The sequence below is a fragment of the Schistocerca piceifrons genome, chromosome X (genome assembly GCF_021461385.2).
Source record: "Schistocerca piceifrons isolate TAMUIC-IGC-003096 chromosome X, iqSchPice1.1, whole genome shotgun sequence".
In the NCBI taxonomy this organism is placed as follows: domain Eukaryota; kingdom Metazoa; phylum Arthropoda; class Insecta; order Orthoptera; family Acrididae; genus Schistocerca; species Schistocerca piceifrons.
In genome coordinates, this window is record NC_060149.1 from 623145400 (window position 1) to 623165878 (window position 20479).

The following is a 20479-nucleotide window of genomic DNA, read 5'->3' on the forward strand; positions in this document are numbered from 1 at the left end:
TTTATAGCTTTTGCAATCGAGTGTCCATTAAATGTAGACGTTCCATCGGTTTTAGCTCTGCAAATGGCTGTTTTGTTGGTATGTGCAAAACATCCAATTCGCCACATTTAGATATAGTATAACCATTCGTCAGTTGGTCGTGTCTTCTTCCCTAATAACTGAGGGATGTTAAGCACTTTCGTGGATTCCATGTTGCCACTTTCAGCTACCACGGAAGATTGATAAGTTGCGGCTCTCAGGCCTGCTTTCATACTCTAAAACTCCGAGACGTCACTTCTGGTCACATGATCTTCCGATTATACTTCCGTAATTTGGTTGTACTTGCAAACCAATTGTGAACTCATAGGCCAACAGCGCTATTTCACGTGCAGGGTATCATTGGGAGAGGCAGTTTGCCATGAGAGGCAGTGTCTCTCCCTCCTACGTATACCCAGCACATAAAATAGTGTGGCTGGGCTAGGAGTTTGCACTGGAATTTCAAGTACAGCCAAATTTAAACTGTATGGTCGGGAGATCACATTACCAGATGTTCCGTCGTCCAGGATCTTTAGAGTATAAAAGTAGATCTGAGAGCCGCAAAAGATCGATCTTTCGTTGTAGCTGAAAGTGGCAACAAGGATTCCACCTGAGTGCTTAACATACCACAGCTATCATGGAGGAAGACAAGACCTACTAACCAACGCTTTAGTTTATGTTTATTGCCTTGACAAACTTGTTCCTGACATTAGCAACATTAACTACAACGAAAATGGTACGCTCCTTAGGAAGACGAATTGAAATGTGCGTACTCCCATTACTGAACCGTTTTGCAATAATCTGTGATCTGGTGGACAGTCAGGGTCAAATAGAGAACGGACGATCTGTGATGTTAAAAAAAGGAGGTGTGTGACTCATTTAACTATTACCTACGTAGTAAATTCTCCAACTTCGTAACTGCAAGACATGGTGTCAAGGCGAAGCTTCCGCTTCTCAGACTCGAGAACTACAGTGTGATAGTGAGACTAACGTTGGATAAAGTTGTCAAGGAAGCACTGTAAACCATCTCGAAAAAATATAAAAATGTAATAACTATACCATTTAAAGTGGAATATCCGACGTTAAATTCGATATTCTAATGTAAGAGCTCCCTGGAATATTGCAGCAGATATTTGAAGACGATTATTACCTGTGGGATTTGGACATAATGCAAGACTTTGGCGGAATTTTTAATAAAGTCGAAATGTGCTACTAACCGATATCAACACACTGTAATGTAGCAAATTATTACGATTTGACATCTTGCATTGAAAACGTAGCTTGCCGTGGAGCCGCGTGGAGAGCAGATTTTGGTTCTCACTTTAGGCACGGCTGATGCTGACTACTGGGCCGAGAGAGTTAAGAGTGCCCAACGCTGCATGCAGTACGTAACACATACTCTCTATGAATGTGAAGAAGTACTGTCAAATATTAAAAGATCATTTTCATACGTAATATACCAAGTTCTACGAATAACACAACCTTACTGATAAAATTTCAAATCAATAACTTCAATACTTTTGGAGACAGAAATTTTTACCTAAAACACATAATAACCATGCTGGCACTATGAAACTGAACTAAGGACTGTAATGTACTCATCTATAGTATCAACTGAAACTACATCCAAGAGGACAGATCCATATAACCTAATTTTCTGTGATTTTCTTTAGTTTCATTACCACCACTTTGCAACGTAATTAAAGGTACTTGGGAAAATTATTATTTCTTCGTGTTTTGGTTATATGAGCGGTTTGGAGAAACTGAGAGACTTAATGGAGCACATACATAAAAAGAGAATGTGACCTTTTATTAAAACTGACTAAATTTATGCGTGAGAAAAATGCGTGAGAAAGTTGTGCAGTAGGGCAATTTTAATTTGTGGAAAAGAATAGCATTTTTTTCGTTAAATTTTATTCAGTTTCTGAATTACGAGGTTTGTAGCCAGCATTACTTGTGGTAATCTGATTGGCTGACAATAGAAATACCACGATTATAGAAGAGCTCCAGATAATCGGATTGGCTGCTTGACATACTAGCCAATAGGAATTCAGCAGTTCAGGCGCGTATCTGTAGGGCTTTCTGTCTCAGCTCAATGAGTTAAGATAGTCGTTCGGGAGCCGTCTTTCGGTAAACACCTATGTTTAACAGTGCTGATACGATTGGTAACAAACCGAAGAAATTCATGTGTTTGATGGGCTCTCGCGTCGTTGACAAAAAGCGACTACAGTATTGAGTATTCTGTGAAAGTTTAAGGTTTTTGATTGGTTTATTTTAGGACATATTCGCGTATGAACATTCAGCTCGTATATAAACGCCACGTGGTGTGTCTCGTTCAGATTACGAAACGTTATGGCGAGCACTTCTTCACAGGAAGCCTACTGATCGACTGACTGTGTTAGTTCACAAGTAGCCATGATTCAGTAACTGTTAACGACGTTCAAAATATCTGGTCGGACTATGTACCTTCTGGCTGATTTTGGATGAGAACTTTTAACAAATCCAGTCAGTAACGTTGCATAATTGATATCGGGATACTAAATTCGGACTTTATAACTATTTTCCATGTTTTAAAGGCAATAAACCGACTTAAAGAAACATTTAGACATTTCTTTCAAATGAGTCATGCAAGAATCACGAACACTCGATAGTTTAACTAACTTCCAGCTACTGCCCATGGACTGGAGTTACGTACCATTTGCGTGGTAGATATTTAGTCGAATTTTCGTCAACGCTGCTTTTGTCAGCTAAACCAGTATCTACAATTGCAGAATGAAGGGGCAGACCCCTGAAATCTGAAATCCATCAAGGTAGGTGGACTGATTGTTTAAAGGTTAGTGAAGGCCAATCCGCCCCGCCGCAGCACAACTTCTGCATGGAAGGAGACCGCAAGAGAAACAGCAATGTGATGGTGGAATAAACTGTTGACGTTGATGAGCTCCAATTGTAGAATAAAGAAATAAAACAAATTTCTGTGTCAGAACACAAGTCCAGGAGTAAACAAGTTATCGGTAAGCATATGCAGATTTTATAAAGTGTCCAGACAAGTGACTATGAAAAACTACTACGTCTTCTTCGGCTAAGGAGCATGGCATTACCAGGTTACAGGCTAATATATACAACTACGGAATGGACTGTGTGTTCGTCGCTGTGCAAGTTTGTTTAAGCGTATTACACTTTAAGAAACAGTATTTACAATGTGCACCACTGTGCTCTGCGCCAATCACATACATGTGGCTATAGCTAACTTGTAAGTAGGCTCTTTAGGTTTTTATATTGGTAACGCCACGTAGCGCTCTGTATGAAAATCACTGACTGTGCTGTGTGCAGTCTGTGGCTGTGTGGCATTGCTGGGAGTCGCTATTGTAGTGTTGGGCACTTGGCTGTTAACAGCGCGTAGCGTTGCACAGTTGGAGGTGAGCCGCCAGCAGTGGTTGATGTGGGGAGAGTGATGGCGGAATTTTGAGAGACAGTACATTTGTAATATTGGATATCATGGACTGATATATATATTATGACTTTTGAACACTATTAAGGTAAATACATTGTTTGTTCTCTATCAAAATCTTTCATTTGCTAACTATGCCTATCAGTAGCTAGTGCATTCAGTAGTTAGAATGTAGCTGGCAGTATTGGCGCTCGCTGTCTTGCAGTAGTTCGGGTAACGAAGATTTTTGTGAGGTAAGTGATTCGTGGAAGGTATAGGTTAATGTTAATCAGGGCCATTCTTTTGTAGGGATTATTGAAAGTCAGATTGCGTTGCGTTAAAAATATTGTGTGTCATTTTAGGCACAGTCATGTATAAGTTTTCTAAGGGGATGTTTCAAACTAAAAACTCACAGAACAGCTGCAGTGTGGTGTTTAACAAAGTTCTGCAGTTCGTCTGCTGGAGTAATAAGAATATTCGTAAACTGCTGATCTACAAGTAGGTATGACAGACTCTCAAGACCGTGGAAAGCTAATCAGTTATGTTTTGTCTGCATAGAGTTTTCACTGTCTACCTGTAATCTATGTGGAGATTGTTAACACTAACTCCAACAAGACGATATAAGTGTTGTACAGAAGCGCTATATTAGAGCATGATTAATATATTTTCCGCAATCTAGGACACTGTTATCCACAGTACCATCAAATACAAATAACGCCGCTTTGCGTTTGGTTCCCGGAGACAATGGTATTCCATGTGTTAAAGGAAAGGATCCCTGTGTCAAACAGACGAAGACCACTCCCCTAAGCACAGTTAATGTGTTATATGCACGAGAAAGAAAACAGGAAATGGAGGACATCAAAGTCAAGAAACGATAACTGAAGCTTATGGCGAATTTGACCGCCATAATGGAAAAATATAAACTGTAATTGGAAAAGAAATAGCTACTGCAGATGTGCAACCAAGGTTTACATATGGCTTTAAATGCAGTGTAAAGAAAAATATATCTACGATTGGGGGATATAAAATAACTGCATTTTCATTAAACAGCACTGGAAATTGGTCACGTGTTTCAGTGACAGGGAAAAATCTATGGAATGCTTACTTCTTCTTCTTCTTCTTCTTCTGCTTTTACGGCCTCATTGGACCACTTCAGTCAATCATTTCTGGTCCTCTTCTTTGGTATTTTCCCCTTCCGAGTGGCCCAGTATCTCTTCATTCGTTCCGATGCTTTTCGTCGTTCCTCATCTGTAAATACCCTTTTCATTGTATGTCGTTTGTCAATTTTTGGTTTAAATCTTATTTCTGTGTCCCTCAACTTCTTTAAATTTGGCGTTTTGTTCTGCAAGTCATCCAGAGTTATTTCCAGTTCTTCCATATCCTCTCTTATTTCCTTAAGCCATCCTCCTTGTTGTTTCAAATTCCAGAGTTTCTCAATAATTTTCCTTGATAATCTGGTTTCTGGTGTCCTCAGAAGGTGACCACAAAAAGAGATCCTTTTCTTTCGTATAGTATCGGTGATGGGCTCCAGTTCTCTGTATACCACTTCATTTGGAACTATCCGCCATTGCCCAGCTTTTTGATATTTCTTATTTATGCATGTTCTAGCAATTCTTCTCTCTACTTTTAAAATTTTGTCAATTCTGTTTTTCTGGGTGACTTTAAAAAGAGTTTCACTTCCGTATGTAACCTCTGGTTGAACCACCGTCTTGTAATGTTTTAATTTTGTTTTAATTGATAGACATTTTTTATTGTATGTAGACCATGTTAGTTTTTGAGCTTTTATCATTTTATTAGTTCTTGCTCGCCATGCAGGTTTCTCGTCCAATTTGTGTGTTATAATTTCACCCAGGTATTTAAATTGTTTCACTATTTTAATTTCCCTATTGTTCACTGTGATGTGATCTATTACAAGTGGATCTGTTACCATTATTTCAGTCTTTTCAAATGATATCTGGAGTCCTAATTTTTGTGCTATATTTTGTAAACTTGTTATTTGTTTCGTGGCTTCCTGAATATTATTAGCTAGTAATGCTAGGTCATCAGCAAATCCCAAGCAATTTAGGTTTATTTTATCTTTCTTAGTTCCAATTTTAATATTCATAGGATTTTCCTTGTACCATTCTCTCATTACATATTCAAGAGCACAATTGAATAGCAATGGTGATAAACAATCTCCCTGTCTCAACCCTGTTTTAATCGTAAATGGTTCAGATATTTCTCCTCTAAATTTTACTTTGGATTTGGTGTTTGTTAAGGTTAACTGTATCATTTTTATTAATTTAGGATGAAGTCCAAAATTCCTTAATATTTTCATCATTGAAGATCTATGGATGCAATCATACGCCTTTTTGAAATCTACAAAGGTTATGACTAGTTGTTTTTGCCTTCTTTTGTAGACATCCATAACTAATTTCAAGGTGATTATCTGTTCTGGGCAGCTTCTCCAGGATCTAAATCCTCCTTGATATTCTCCCAGTTCCAGTTCTAGTTGATCTTTACAGCGGTTGTATAGTATTCTTGACATGATCTTATACGTGCAGTCCAAAAGGGAAATTCCTCTATAGTTGTCTGGATTTGATTTTTCTCCTTTCTTATGTAATGGATGTATTATAGCAGTAGTCCAATTTTCTGGTAATTTCTCTTCATTCCAGATTTTTACTATGCTTACTACATTAAAAGATACACGTTTTTTTTATAAACCTCCATTTCCATCTGAATCGGCTTGAAAATGGTTATATTATATCCAAACGTGGCGAAATGCATGTTGTGCACCCACCAACAGAAGAGCCATTTGCAGAATTTAAAACTTACTGAAATTCTTCCTTTAATGGTCAATCGTTTGCAAAAGAGGTGAACTTTATGTTCCATGCAGAAATTCTGCAAAAATGTGTAGGAGAAGAGCTGTTGGTGTACACAAAGGAACTTGTGGAGTGCCTTAACAACAGTGTCGTGCAGTAGCGTCATACACGAAATGAGAGGTAAAGTTAAAATCCCTGAAAGCTCTCACATGGTAGAACTGCAGGAGGGAACAGAGCTAACTGTTAAAACCATACTGAAATTAGTTTATGATAAGAAACATACATATGTATTAGAATTCTAGAACATGCCTTCTGTGTATGTCAGATTACCCGGTGGAGAAGGACTTACCTGATTCTGATGTAGATTAAAGTCAAAATATTCAAATACAACTAGATGTTATTAAAACCACACCCAACAAACATAAAGAAAGAGTTGTTTTCTGCGTATCAATGTACATGCAAAAATCAAGAAAAATTTTTACGAGAATATTTGCTTGTATTATTCGTTAATCTTCTAAATATCCTAAGACATTTCCTATTTACAATGATTTCCGTGAAAGTAATTTGTATGTGTAAATGTATAGATGGATGAGCTTCAAAAGTAGCAGAATTTAGGTAGCTGAAAGCATAGCGACTCAGTTTTCTTTCCCTATTTGAATTTTTGTATGTTGCACCACTTGTATCCTGCAATAGCTTTTTCAGTAACTGGTACTCAGGCTGAAACAGCGTGTTTAAATATACACATGCATGCTCAAATGGACTACATCCAGGGATGTTAGCATTGAAAAGAGAACATTTGTCTTGCCACAGCTGGATGGACCTATAGTTACTGCTCTGATTATCGGGTAGGAGTACCCCATTTATCCTCTTCATCCCCTTCTGGTCTCTTTCTGCACCAGCAGAGGACCTCACACTTACAACGTAGTCCTAATGTTGCACCCACGCCGCCATGATACCAACTACCTCATGCTTAGTTGTGCAACGGACTTTTATTGAAATATTAACACTTGTAATAATAAAAATAGTAATGATAATTATGTGTGTAGCCACTAAAGTGCACTCATCTTACTGACTGAGCTAAAATGGCAATACTTTATATTACATAATGACAATGTAGGTAAATATGAAAAACAATAAAGATTTGCGATAATATTTTCTATTTAAATATTAGCAATGTTATACATCACTAAAAATTATCTAATTCAATCTTGACCAGAATACACTATTTAGGAAAGAAAGCTTTTTTAATGCATAGAATTCAGTATGTATTTATGTCAAATTGATGGGTGTTCCTTTAGCTTCTTCTTTTGACACCATGTTGATGCAGTGTACACAGTACACACGGAGGTAGTTCACAATGGCTTTATACATAATTAGAACACACAACAACCCACAATTCAGTCTTTGCAAGACAAGGAATAACACCATCTGTTATCCAAAAAAGTTTGTAACGGTGGAGTGTTGCTGATAAATAGATCGACCTTCAGATCTCATCATTAGTTTCACATCACAGTACAATGATGTTATACACTGTGTCAGGCCAGCAGCGTAAATGTGTCGTGATGGACAAGTTGGAGAATAGTTGGAACTCATCTGTTGATTGACATAGGGTTCTGTGTGACACAGGTCATCCCATTCCAACTGAGTAAGCCAATCTTTAACATTCCTCAACGCATTTTTAATCTCTAATAAAACACACCAGTCCCTGACCACTAATGCTTATGTATCAGTATTTCAGCTCTTTGATCTGCTAACTGTTAAATTGTTAGCTGAAGTGAAAAGTGACAGAGGACTGGGAGGAATCAGCAGCTTCTCATCCACCTCATCATCACTCGGTCCTTGCAGTAAGACTGGAATGTTCTCGGATGGTACTTATGTTGGAGACCAGCACTGAGCTGAAATGTGTGGCCTAGGACCATCAGCACAGTTCTTATGAGAATCGGGGACTTTCTGGGTGTCTTCGTTACACAAGTCAGTGAGTAGGATTGATAATGCTTGATAATGGCCGCTCGTTGTCCTGCTCCAACATGCTGGGCAGTTTCTCTACAGGATTCCATGGTGCTGCTGCCACTGCTGGCCATGATATGCCAGAGTTCAGTGAGGGAAGAAGAAGAAGAAACAATAGAAACCCCAAACCAAAGACGTGGAATTGAAGAAAGACATGGAGCGGAACCACGTGTATTTTTCTTTTATGCTTCGTCTATGAGGCGACACAGCTAACAATCCCAGTTACTGTGGACACTTTATGGTTCTTCCACTGACTGACTGCCACTGAGACCACATCTCTCTTATATCCCTTAACATCATGACCACAATACCAGACATAGTGCTCCTGTATTCCTTTGGTTCCCACCAGTTTTCAGGTGGGCACATTGGGGTGCTGTGTTCCTATTTCCTATTGGTTGTCGAGGAATGTGTTGGTGGTGGTGGTCTTGGTGGTGGTGGTGGTGGTGGGGTGGGGGGAGGTTACAACATCAATTTCAAGTGCCCTTACACCAAGGTGTATACTTCTGGTTCATTCTGTCTCGGGCAGTGGAATATGGTGAAGTTAAGTTGTCTCCTGCACTCAGCATTGGCAGGCCTCCTTCCATTTCTCATGTAGGAGGCTATGGACACAGTCCTCAGCTGTATGCTAACAGATAACACACTTATTAAACTCCTCTATGTCGAGCACTAATATCTCATCAGTTGAACATATAATAACAGTACCTTCACAGTATGTATTACATATTGAACCACTGCAGTAACAGAGTGCTGAACTGAGCTAAAATATCCAGCAAAATATACGCTATATCACATCTCTCTTTTTCTTTTCCCATCACTGTCATGCAAGTGGTCTATAGAGATACTTCCTGTCTGACAACTCAACAGAGACTCAAAGATTTAGAGGTGGGAGCCAACTGGAATACTGTTACCACCTGGTGGTGGCACATAGAACTAGAGATTCAGTAGGGGCCTGACCAACACAGCATGCAGATGTTGTGCCCAGTGTCCTGATGATAAACGTACTTGCAGGTGACCAATAACTGTGCCTAATATACTATACATCATTCCATTACTTGATGCTTGCAATAATGTCATGGAAAGCATGAGTCGTGGATGCAGACATGAGCCCTACACAAGTGGGGGAAGCACTGTCTCCAGCAAACTGATTAAATAAAAAATATGTAAATTAAAATATTTAGTCAACAAATTTGATATCCAAGGTGGGCTTGTATCAGCAAGGAGAAGAGGGGAATGGGTGGGGTTTCCCAAAGGGGTAGGGAAGGGGTCGAGTGGTTGGGGGCTCCTCAGAGGGATGGATTACCCAGAGAGGGTCATAAATCAACCCCAAGGGTCTCATAAATCAGTTAGTAGAACAGTAGGTTAAATGAGGTGGAGGGGTGGTTTTAACCGATCATTTTAATTAATTAGCACATCAATTTGATATCAAAGTTGTCATAGAACTCTCTTTGCCCAACTACTTTGAATATACATGTTGCAAAAGAACGAATCATGCATGTCAGATACAATCATAAACTAGTTGTATTTTTTTCAAAATATGGACAAAAAAAGAAGATCTAAAATTCTGTACATCATTTCCATCACTAGATAGTTGTAGATGTTGAGTATTTGAACCGAAGACTCTATACTTGAGCAGTTTGCTGTTCATGCATTTTTATTCAGAATTCCATAGCATCTGTCGTCGTTGATGTACTTCCCAAATTCTGAAACGAAAGCAAATCAATACAATATATGAAGATACCATAACCTTTGTTGAAACACTGTCATCATTATCATCATTTAAGACTGATTATGCCTTTCAACGTTCAGTCTGGAGCATAGTCCCCTTACAAAATTCCTCCATGACCCCCTATTTAGTGCTAACATTGGTGCCTCTTCTGATGTTAAGCCTGTTACTCCAAAATCATTCTAAACCGAATCCAGGTACCTTCTCCTTGGTCTACCCCGACTCCTCCTACCCTCTACTGCTGAACCCATGAGTCTCTTGGGTAACCTTGCTTCTCCCTTGCGTGTAACATGACCACACCATCTAAGCCTGTTCGCCCTGACAGCTACATCAATAGAGTTCATTCCCAGTTTTTCTTTGATTTCCTCGTTGTGGAAACCCTCCTGCCATTGTTCCCATCAACTAGTACCTGCAATCATCCTAGCTACTTTCATATCCGTAACCTCAACCTTATTAATAAGATCACCTGAATCCACCCATCTTTCGCTCCCATACAACAAAGTTTCTCGAAAGATTGAACGGTGCACAGATAACTTAGTCTTGGTATTGACTTCCTTCCTGCAGAAGAGAGTAGATCGCAGCTGAGCGCTCACTGCATTAGCTTTGCTACACCTCGCTTCCAGTTCTTTCACTATGTTGCCATCCTGTGAGAATATCTATCCTAAGTACCCGAAACCGTCCACCTGTTCTAACTTTGTTCCACCTATTTGGCACTCAATCCGTTAACATCTCTTTCCCACTGACATTACTTTCGTTTTGGAGATGTTAATCTTCATACCATAGTCCTTACATTTCTGATCTAGCTCTGAAATATTACTTTGCAAACTTTCAATCGAATCTGCCATCACAACTAAGTCATCCGCATATGCAAGACTGCTTATTTTGTGTTCACATATTTTAATCTCACCCAGCCAGCCTATTGTTTTCAACATATGCTCCACAAATGGTATGAAAACAGTGGAGACAGGTTGCAGCCTTGTCTTATCCCTGAAACTACTCTGAACCATGAACTCAATTTACTATCAATTCTAACTGCTGCCTGACTATCTATGTAAAGACCTTTAATTGCTTGCAAACGTTTGCCTCCTATTCCATAAACTTATAGAACAGACAATAACTTCTTCCTAGGAACCCGGTCATATGCCTTTTCTAGATTTATAAAGCATAGATACAATTCCCTGTTCCACTCGTAACACTTCTCCATTATTTGCCGTAAGCTAAAGATCTGGTCCTGACAACCTCTAAGAGGCCTAAATCCACAATGATATTCATCCAATTTGTCATCAACCAATACTCGCACTTTCCTTTCAACAATACCTGTGAAGATTTTACCCACAACGCTGATTAAAATGATACCTCTGTAGATGTTACAATCTTTTCTGTTTCCATGTTAAAAGATTGGTGTAATCACTGCTTTCGCGCAGTCTGATGGAACCTGTCCCGACTCCCACGCCATTTCAGTTATCCTGTGTAGCAATTTAAGACCGGACATTCCACTGTATTTGAAGAGTTACGACTTAATTTCATCCACCCCAGCTGCTTTATTGCACTGCAATCTATTGACCATTTTCTCCACTTCCTCAAATGTGATCCTTTTTCCATAATCATTCCTATCCCATTCTACATCGAAATCTGAAACATTACTGATCGTATTTTCACCTACATTGAGCAACTCTTCAAAATATTCCCTCCATCTGCCCAAGGCATCAACAGGATTCATCAGCAGTTTTCCTGACCTGTCCAAAATACTTGTCATTTCCTTCTTACCCCCCTTTCGAAGACTGCTAATTACACTGCAGAATGGTTTTCCAGCAGCTTCACCCAAAGTCTGCAACCTGTTTCCAAAGTCTTCCCAAGAATCTTCTTGGATGCTGCAATTATCTGTTTTGCTTTGTTTCTTTCTTCAACATAACTTACTCTGTCTACCTGAGCTGTAGTATGTAGGCATTTTTGATACGCCTTCTTTTTCCTTTTACAGGCTGCCTTGACTGTGTCACTCCACCAAGCTGTTTGCTTCATCCTACCTGTACACGCTACTGTTCCAAAACATTCATTAGCCACTTCTAGTACTGTGTCCCTGTACCTTGTCCATTCCTTTTCCAATGACTGTAGTTGACTACATTCAACTAACTGGTACCTTACTGAGATCACTGTTATGTTCTTGTGCCTGATTTCCTTATCCTGAAGTTTCTCCACCCTTATCCTCCTACATATGGACCTGACCTACTGCACTTTCGGCCTCACAATACCAATTTCACTGCAGATTAAACAGTGATCAGTGTCATCAAAGAATCCCCTGAATACACGTGTGTGTCTCACAGCCTTCCTGAATTCCTGATCTGTTATTATATATTCAATGACAGATATGGTTTCCCTGCATTCTCAAGTATACCGGTGAATGTTCTTATGTTTAAAAAAAGAGTTTGTGATTACTAAGCCCATACTGGCACAGAAATCCAAGAGTGGTTTCCCGTTCATGTTCGCCTCCATATCCTCTCCAAATTTACCCATAACCTTTTCATACCGTTCTGATCGATTTCCAATCTTGGCATTAAAATCACCCATGAGTATAACACTGTCCTTGTCCTTTACTCTAACAACTACATCACTGAGTGCGTCACAAGAACTATCCATCTTATCTTGATCTGTCCCTCCACAATGCGAATATACCGACAAAATCCCAATTTTCTTGCTAGACACTGTCAAATCTATCCACATCGCCCACAAATCTATCCACATCGTTCGTTTACATACCTTATTGCAACTACGCTGGGTTCCATTTCTTTCCTGATGTTAAGCCCAACACCCCATTGTGCTATTCCTGCTTTGACTCCTGACAGGTAGACCTTGTATTCTCCCACTTCCCCTTCTTTCTCACCCCTTACCCGAATGACACTAACAGCTAAACAGTCCAACATCATCTTACTTGCAGCCTCTACCAGCTCTACCGTCTTCCCAGAGTAGCCCCCATTGATATTAATAGCTCCCCATCTCGTTACCACTCATTTGCCGAGTCGTATCTTAGGAGTCCCTGGTTTGTCAATTAGAGGTGGGACTCCGTCTCCTCCAAATTTGTGAGGCATTTTGCTCTGACTGTTTCCAGCATCATATTTAAAGTACCAGGGAAGCAGGTTGCTAGCCTTACTTGTCCCGGGTCCCATTGAGTTTTACCCCTAACGGTTGAGGGACTAACCGGTGGATTTGGTAGTCTTTGCCGTTTGAGCACAAAGGTGACCACGACTCAGAATATGTCCGAGATGCCCAGCCTTATTCCAAAGTAACTGGTATCCCGACTGTCAGGACCACTTACTTGGCCACTCATACTGTTTCATAACAATTTCTCTTTTTCCATTACTTCGTACATTCCACAGCGTTACCTTCGAAAGAGCAAAATCTATTTTCAGCGATGTTTTTATTTCAGCTAGCACCCTACGTTTGCCTGCAGTACATAAGTGTAGGTTACTTTACATGTTATTCCTACAATTAAAGGTGTTTTTCTGGTTCCAGCTAGATTAATGCGTCTATTTACATGTAATGTAGGGGTCTACACATAATGTTCGAAATTACTATTTAACTAACATGCTCCTATTCACATTTACAGTGTTTTAATTAATTAGACTTTTCCCTGTGGTTGCTCGTTCGTGACAGGCTGCTCTTTGTGCGCATATCATTGTGATTACTCCAAAAAGCGATTATGTTTCCGTAGTTCATAGATTCCTAGACCTCCGATCTTGGCCTTCTATCTGATGAGCCTGCTGCAGTTTACCAATGCGACTGACCGAAAGAGAAGTGAGGCGAAGAACTCCAGAACAAATTTGGAGAATATGTGATACAGAATCCTGCTCTTCATCCTTGAAGAATAGCCACAAACCAACATGTCTGTTGTTACCACTGACCAATTATCAAAAGCAGATGGATGCAACGCCTTTATGGTTTAACTCTTCGTTCTGCACAATGTGCTCATCGTCATTTTCATTTTCTAGCTCGTTATCATCATCATCGAGGCAATACATGAACTGAATAATCAGGGTTTTGGCTCTCGAATTTGGGTAGATTCCGTAGTTTTATGGAGAATGAGACACCTTGGAAATTGTAATACCCACAGACATTAAGTTATAGCAAGTCCTTGATAGCACTACATTTGTGACAAAATTTCTATCGCTAGTCAGAAGTGACCATGCGACCTAGATGATGGACATTACCCCATTCTATTTTAACAGCAATATGCTTCGGAAGGTGGCTGAAACTGGAGTAACCATTAAGTGGATCAAAAACATCCGAGTATATGTCGAGGCGGAGTTCATGGCTGAGTGCCTTACCCGTCCCTCTTTCCTGCAGTTTGGAAAAATGGCCTAATAAGTGCTTTTGGTTAAGATTCTCAATTACTCTGTGATTGACTCGCCACGTTCTGTCACGCCAGTTCTCTCCAAACTTGGGCGATACTCCTTTCCTCAGCAGCATCTTTGCCCTCTTTCAGTAGGTGCATCAGCTTACAGCAAAGAACGGCCTCTCACTTAACGGGGGAGAACACAGGCCTCTGAAAGTTTTGGGAAGCATCCTTTTCAAACCACCTTGGCAGGTATCGAAAAAAGTTTCAGGATCTCTGTATCTCACATTCATGTTGTCACTACAAGCCCCTGAGATCCTGACCGAAAAGCTCCAGCAACCACAAAATAGTCCATTGTAGCCGTGTGACCCACACGATGATTCGTAATGGAGTAGCAGAGGTACTGCTGCTGCTGCTAGGCCCAGAGTGACGTTCAAGCGATGTATGATGGTACGAACGTTCATACGATTGTGAAATGGTCTAGGGTGGGACGAGCCGAACGAGCTCCTACTACGTTGATGAGGATAGATCGGGAATTGTTGGTGTTTGGAAGTTTGGCGAATGCACCGTCAATGTACACAGCTGAGGCATTGAACGGATTATTATCATTTCAGGTAGTGGGGCACTTTCAGGTGTAAGCTCACATCTGTACACTTCCTCCACATCAACTGCAAAGAAAGAAAACTTATTGATAAGTGTTATGTGTAAAAGGATATATGGCTATGTCTACATCAACAATTTGCAGTTTCACTTACCTTAAAATTAACAGCTTCCAAATAAGTCCAAAAGTGTCTCGTCACATCGTAATTTGCAATGTTATATTATATTCTGCCGATCCATAGCAGGATTGATGTCAATTACGCCTAGAAACAAAGGTCCATGACGACTGTGAGAGAGTTCATGGCGTGACGAATGTAGTTGCATCGGCAAACTATCATGAGAGACCAGGCTCTGGTCGTGTTTCAGGCTGTACAGAATCCTCACACTATGTACGCCCAAATGACTGAGAGACCTCCGTTAAATTTGAAAGAGTTTCTAGACCCCTTGAATTAATTGTATGGAATCTGATATTGATACACAGGGAGGGAGCCAAATTAAATCACACATACACACGTAAATAAAAAAGCGTTATACAGATGAAATAATGAGAACATGCTTAAGAGAAGAGCTGTAGGTCGTTAATGTGAGAACTATATATGAGAGACAGATTGTTTCCACATGTGATTTAATAGTGAAGAGAAAGTTCATGATAGAGAGACGTGGGGACAGGATGAAACTGTCATACTCCCACTATTTCTGTGTGTATGAGAAACAGTGACGTTATACTTTTATTTTATTTGGATTCTGAATGCTGTGGTATTCTCTCCCAATACAGCCGAGTTCCAAGTCACATTTATTTGAAATCATAAAATATTTGCATTTAATGTAAATTTGTCTAATCACATAAACAAAAAACGATACACATGGCTCACATTTTCAAATACTAACAACCATCAGCTGTTTAAGAGAATGGCAACTACGAAGTTTTGTGTTGGACTGGGACTCGAAACCGAATTTCCTGCTTTATGCGACTGGTCTCTGTAATCACATTGGCTACCCATGCATGACTCATGGCCAGACGCAAACCTTCATGCATCATTATTCCTGCACCACACCCTGTACTAATACACACCTAATGTAATTCTCGTAGAGGGAAGAATATTTTAATTGAAAGTCGCTGCACGGTATTGAGATATAAATACGATACTGCATTGGACGTGTTGTTACGAAGAATTACACAATGTTTCTTGAAATATGCACGCATTTCTAAAGGAACAAGCAGTGCAACAACTTGAGCTGGCTGAAATGCAAGAAATGTATTCCCAGTTCTGAATACGAATAACCATCAGCCATATAAGGTGATGATGGCAGTTAAAAATTTGGCCCAACTGGAATTGGAACCTGGTTTTCCCACTTTATGTTAGCAGGCACCCTAACCACTTCGTTTATCGATGCACAAATCATAGCCAGACCCAAACTTCCGTATGTAGGCATGTCTGAAGGATCATTGTATCGTTCTTCTAAACAGCACAGGTACTACAATATCATATTTATCCACCAATACTGGACAGCTACTTTCTATTGAAATGTCTTCCGCTGTACGAGAGTTACATAATGTGTGTACTAGTACACGTTGTGATGCAGGAAGAATGACATATGGAAATCGACAACGCATACTCGTGCTGCTGTTGTACTCATATAAAGTACCACAGAACGATTTATAAACATTAGACTGCTGTGGGCAAAAATATTATGTATTTTATCATATTTTTATCACACACCAATGATACAGACCAATGATACGGACATGCAGTTATATCTGCAGATAGCAAGTAGCGACTGCAAGGCTGTGTGTGCACTTCCACATGGTAAAGGCTCACCGCCACTGGATGTTGTACAGCTCTTAGGTGTTACCTCACTGTCAGAGTCAAAATAAATTGTCATTGGAGTCTGTTACTAATACCCGCCAGGTTAGCCAAGAGCGCTAATGCGCTGCTTCCTGGACTCGGGTGGGTGCGTCGGCCCAGATCGAAGACGCCCAGCCGATTGCTGATGTGGGCCAGTGTGCCGGCCATTCAGGATTGGTTAATAGGCGGTTTTTCACATCCACCTAGGTGAATACTAGGCTGGTCCCTACATCCCGCCTCAGTTACACGACGTGCAGACATTTGCAACACGTTCGCACTGTTTCATAGTTTACACTAGACACATACAACGGCGGTATACTGATTCCATTCCGGAGGGTTTGGGGTGACGGCAGGAAGAGCATCCAGCCACTCCTTTCTGTTAACCTTGCCAAATCCGTTGTAACAAAGCCGACCCTGCGAAGAGTGCGGGACTAAGGCACAAGTGAATGACAGAAGAAATAAGAATCTGTTACCATTACTGCGGAAGTGGTGTGTACCACAATAGCTGTAAGATTCTGTGTTAGTCCTGCCACATACATATGACATCAATGGTTTCTACACTTGTGAACACATGTAATGGCGCATTACTAAATTATGTACAGTATTATTTGCATAAATTTGACAGTGCTGTCTGAGGTGAGGAAAGTACTCCACAGATACAAATCACACCATGTTGCAAGTCTCAAAACATTAGGAAATTATTCCTCTCTTTCATCACCCTCCACTTGATGGACCAGCACATGCATCTGCACTGAAATACACTGCTGAGTCACATTAAAGTGACCATTTGTGAACCGCCGAAATAACCACCTTTCGTGATGCAGACTGCTGTGAGATATGCAGGAAAGAGTTAAGGAGGTTCTAGAAGGTACCTGGAAGTATGTGGAGACATGATGACTCCAGTGTTGAGGCCAGTTGCAATAGGTTTCCCAGTTGAGGATTGATTACATGAACAGCCCATGGAGTCTGGTGGCCACGTGTGAATGGTAAACTCCCACTGGTACTCTTCCCATCATGCACATACACTGCAAGGTGGGTGACATGTTGCATTGTTCTGCTGATAGATGCCTTGATGCCGGGGAAAAGCAAACTGCATTTAGGCGTGAATATGGTGACCAAGGATAGATGCATACATGTGTTTATCCATTGAGCCTTCTACAACGGCGAGATTACCCAAGGAATGTCATAAAACACTCGTCAGACCACAGTGCTCTATCCTCAGGCCTGGACCCTTTGGAAGGTCGTTGTAGGGTGTTTGCTTCCAGAATTTTCACATCGTATGGACCATAAAACGTGATCCATCTGAAAACGCCGCCTGTTGCCACCCAGTGGATATCGAGCTGCAGTACTGGGGTGCCTGTTCCAGCCTTTTTCACTGATGAACAGCTGTCGGCATGGGTGCATGACCCAGGCACCTGCAGGACTGGCCCATACTCAGCTGCGTTTGCTGAATTGTCGTTCAAAAGATACTGATGTTAGCACTTTGGTTGATCTGGGCCGGCAGCTGCTCAGCAGTTACACCTCTGTTCACTCGTACACATCTCTGCAACCCTAATTAGCCCCTGCCATCTATGACCCATGGTGTACCACAGTTGCTGTTGCGACACCTTTGGATAGCACCAGACTGCCATGCATGTTATACTTTAAGCAGGGTGGCATGTGAATAGTTTACATATTCATCTGCTTCAGAAATGCTTTCACCCTTTGCCTGAAAGTCGATTATCATGCATATATGGACGTCAGGTAAGGCACTTAGTTTCCGAGGTACGACAGTGGCTTCACGGTTTTCCAAATTCCCCTGACCCGCTTGATGTACCCTACACAACTAGTGCAGCTTCCTGCTGTCTGTGGGTGGTTATTGCATGTTGAAATAGCGTAAATGCGGTGTGCACATTAATATGACACGTTAGTGTGTAATCCTATTTTTAAGAACACCAGCGAAAGCGAGGTAAGATTTCCTTGCCTAGGCACGGCTGTGAACTCGTGCAATACAGCCTAAAACCACATAACTAGAAATAATCCTATCATTTCCTATTGATTGAAATGAGAAAAGTGTGGATTTACGCTAAATATATGAGCCGTTTCATTGTGAAAAGTCGTTCTAGTCTGACAGCTGCTGACGGCAACATCAAGAGTACCAAAAGGGTCATCTGAGGTGAAGCGCCATATTTGAAACTGTTATGAAGATGGTTCATTAATTGCTGATAAGAGTCTCTGAATTAACATCAGTGATCCTACAGGTATGTATTCAAGATAATTTTTTGTGATATTTGTGTGCGTTCGTTGTTTCTGCAGTGTGATGATTAACTTACTCTTCATTTTCTTCCGTTGCAATAGTGATGGGTATGCTACTCCTGCACCAACAGCTCCACAACATGAAGAAATGATAATCTGTTCGTTGACTCAGTCTGGTACATCGACTACGTATTCGTCTCACCTGCAAACAGCACCAGAGTCTGGACTGACACCACCAGTGTGGTACAGGCAGATGACACCAGCTCATATCAGAATACAGCTGCGCCCTCGACCGTCTCACAATCGCCATGGACCTTCGCGGAATCAAGCACCTCTCCGCATCACTCTGGACGTACCACTAGCAGTAGCGCTGCCTGCTCTGTTACGGATCATCAGGTTAATCACAGAGCTGCATTGGACTACTCTGTGGTTGCTGTCGATTTTGGGACCAGGATTTCACAGCTTCTTACTGACAATATGAATGATTACTACTAAGAACCCGATGCTTCTTTTCTCGATGAATGCCAAGACGTTTTGGATAAGATGCACCCAAATCTGTTAGTGGCCCGTGGTATGCCCCAATTAAGTTAAAGTCACTTCTATACCGTGAGCTGATACGCCCTCTGAATGAGGGCAGCGATCCTGCTGAGGAAAAGATCATCGTTCAAATTTGGGTGAGAACTGGTGTTGTATCGTGTTGGGAGTTAATCACAGAGTTGTTTGGGGCTTCTACCAAGAGCATCACAATGAGCCACTTTTTTGAAAATGCAGGAAATCGTGTCGGGTAAGGCAGTTCAGCCGTTTACACCACCTCGATATACACTCCTGGAAATTGAAATAAGAACACCGTGAATTCATTGTCCCAGGAAGGGGAAACTTTATTGACACATTCCTGGGGTCAGATACATCACATGATCACACTGACAGAACCACAGGCACATAGACACAGGCAACAGAGCATGCACAATGTCGGCACTAGTACAGTGTATATCCACCTTTCGCAGCAATGCAGGCTGCTATTCTCCCATGGAGCCGATCGTAGAGATGCTGGATGTAGTCCTGTGGAACGGCTTGCCATGCCATTTCCACCTGGCGCCACAGTTGGATCAGCGTTCGTGCTGGACGTGCAGACCGCGTGAGACGACGCTTCATCCAGTCCCAAACATGCTCAATGGGGGACAGATCAGGAGATCTTGCTGGCCAGGGTAGTTGACTTACACCTTCTAGAGCACGTTGGGTGGCACGGGATACATGCGGACGTGCATTGTCCTGTTGGAACAGCAAGTTCCCTTGCCGGTCTAGGAATGGTAGAACGATGGGTTCGTTGATGGTTTGGATGTACCGTGCACTATTCAGTGTCCCCTCGACGATCACCAGTGGTGTACGGCCAGTGTAGGAGATCGCTCCCCACACCATGATGCCGGGTGTTGGCCCTGTGTGCCTCGGTCGTATGCAGTCCTGATTGTGGCGCTCACCTGCACGGCGCCAAACACGCAT

General features: G+C 41.2%; 1 protein-coding gene across 1 annotated transcript in view; it reads right to left on the reverse strand.

Annotated features, from left to right (window-relative positions):
- Window positions 1-20479, reverse strand: part of LOC124722558 (cytosolic carboxypeptidase 6) — a 551886-nt gene that overhangs the window by 94024 nt on the left and 437383 nt on the right. The gene's annotated exons all lie outside the window — the stretch shown is intronic.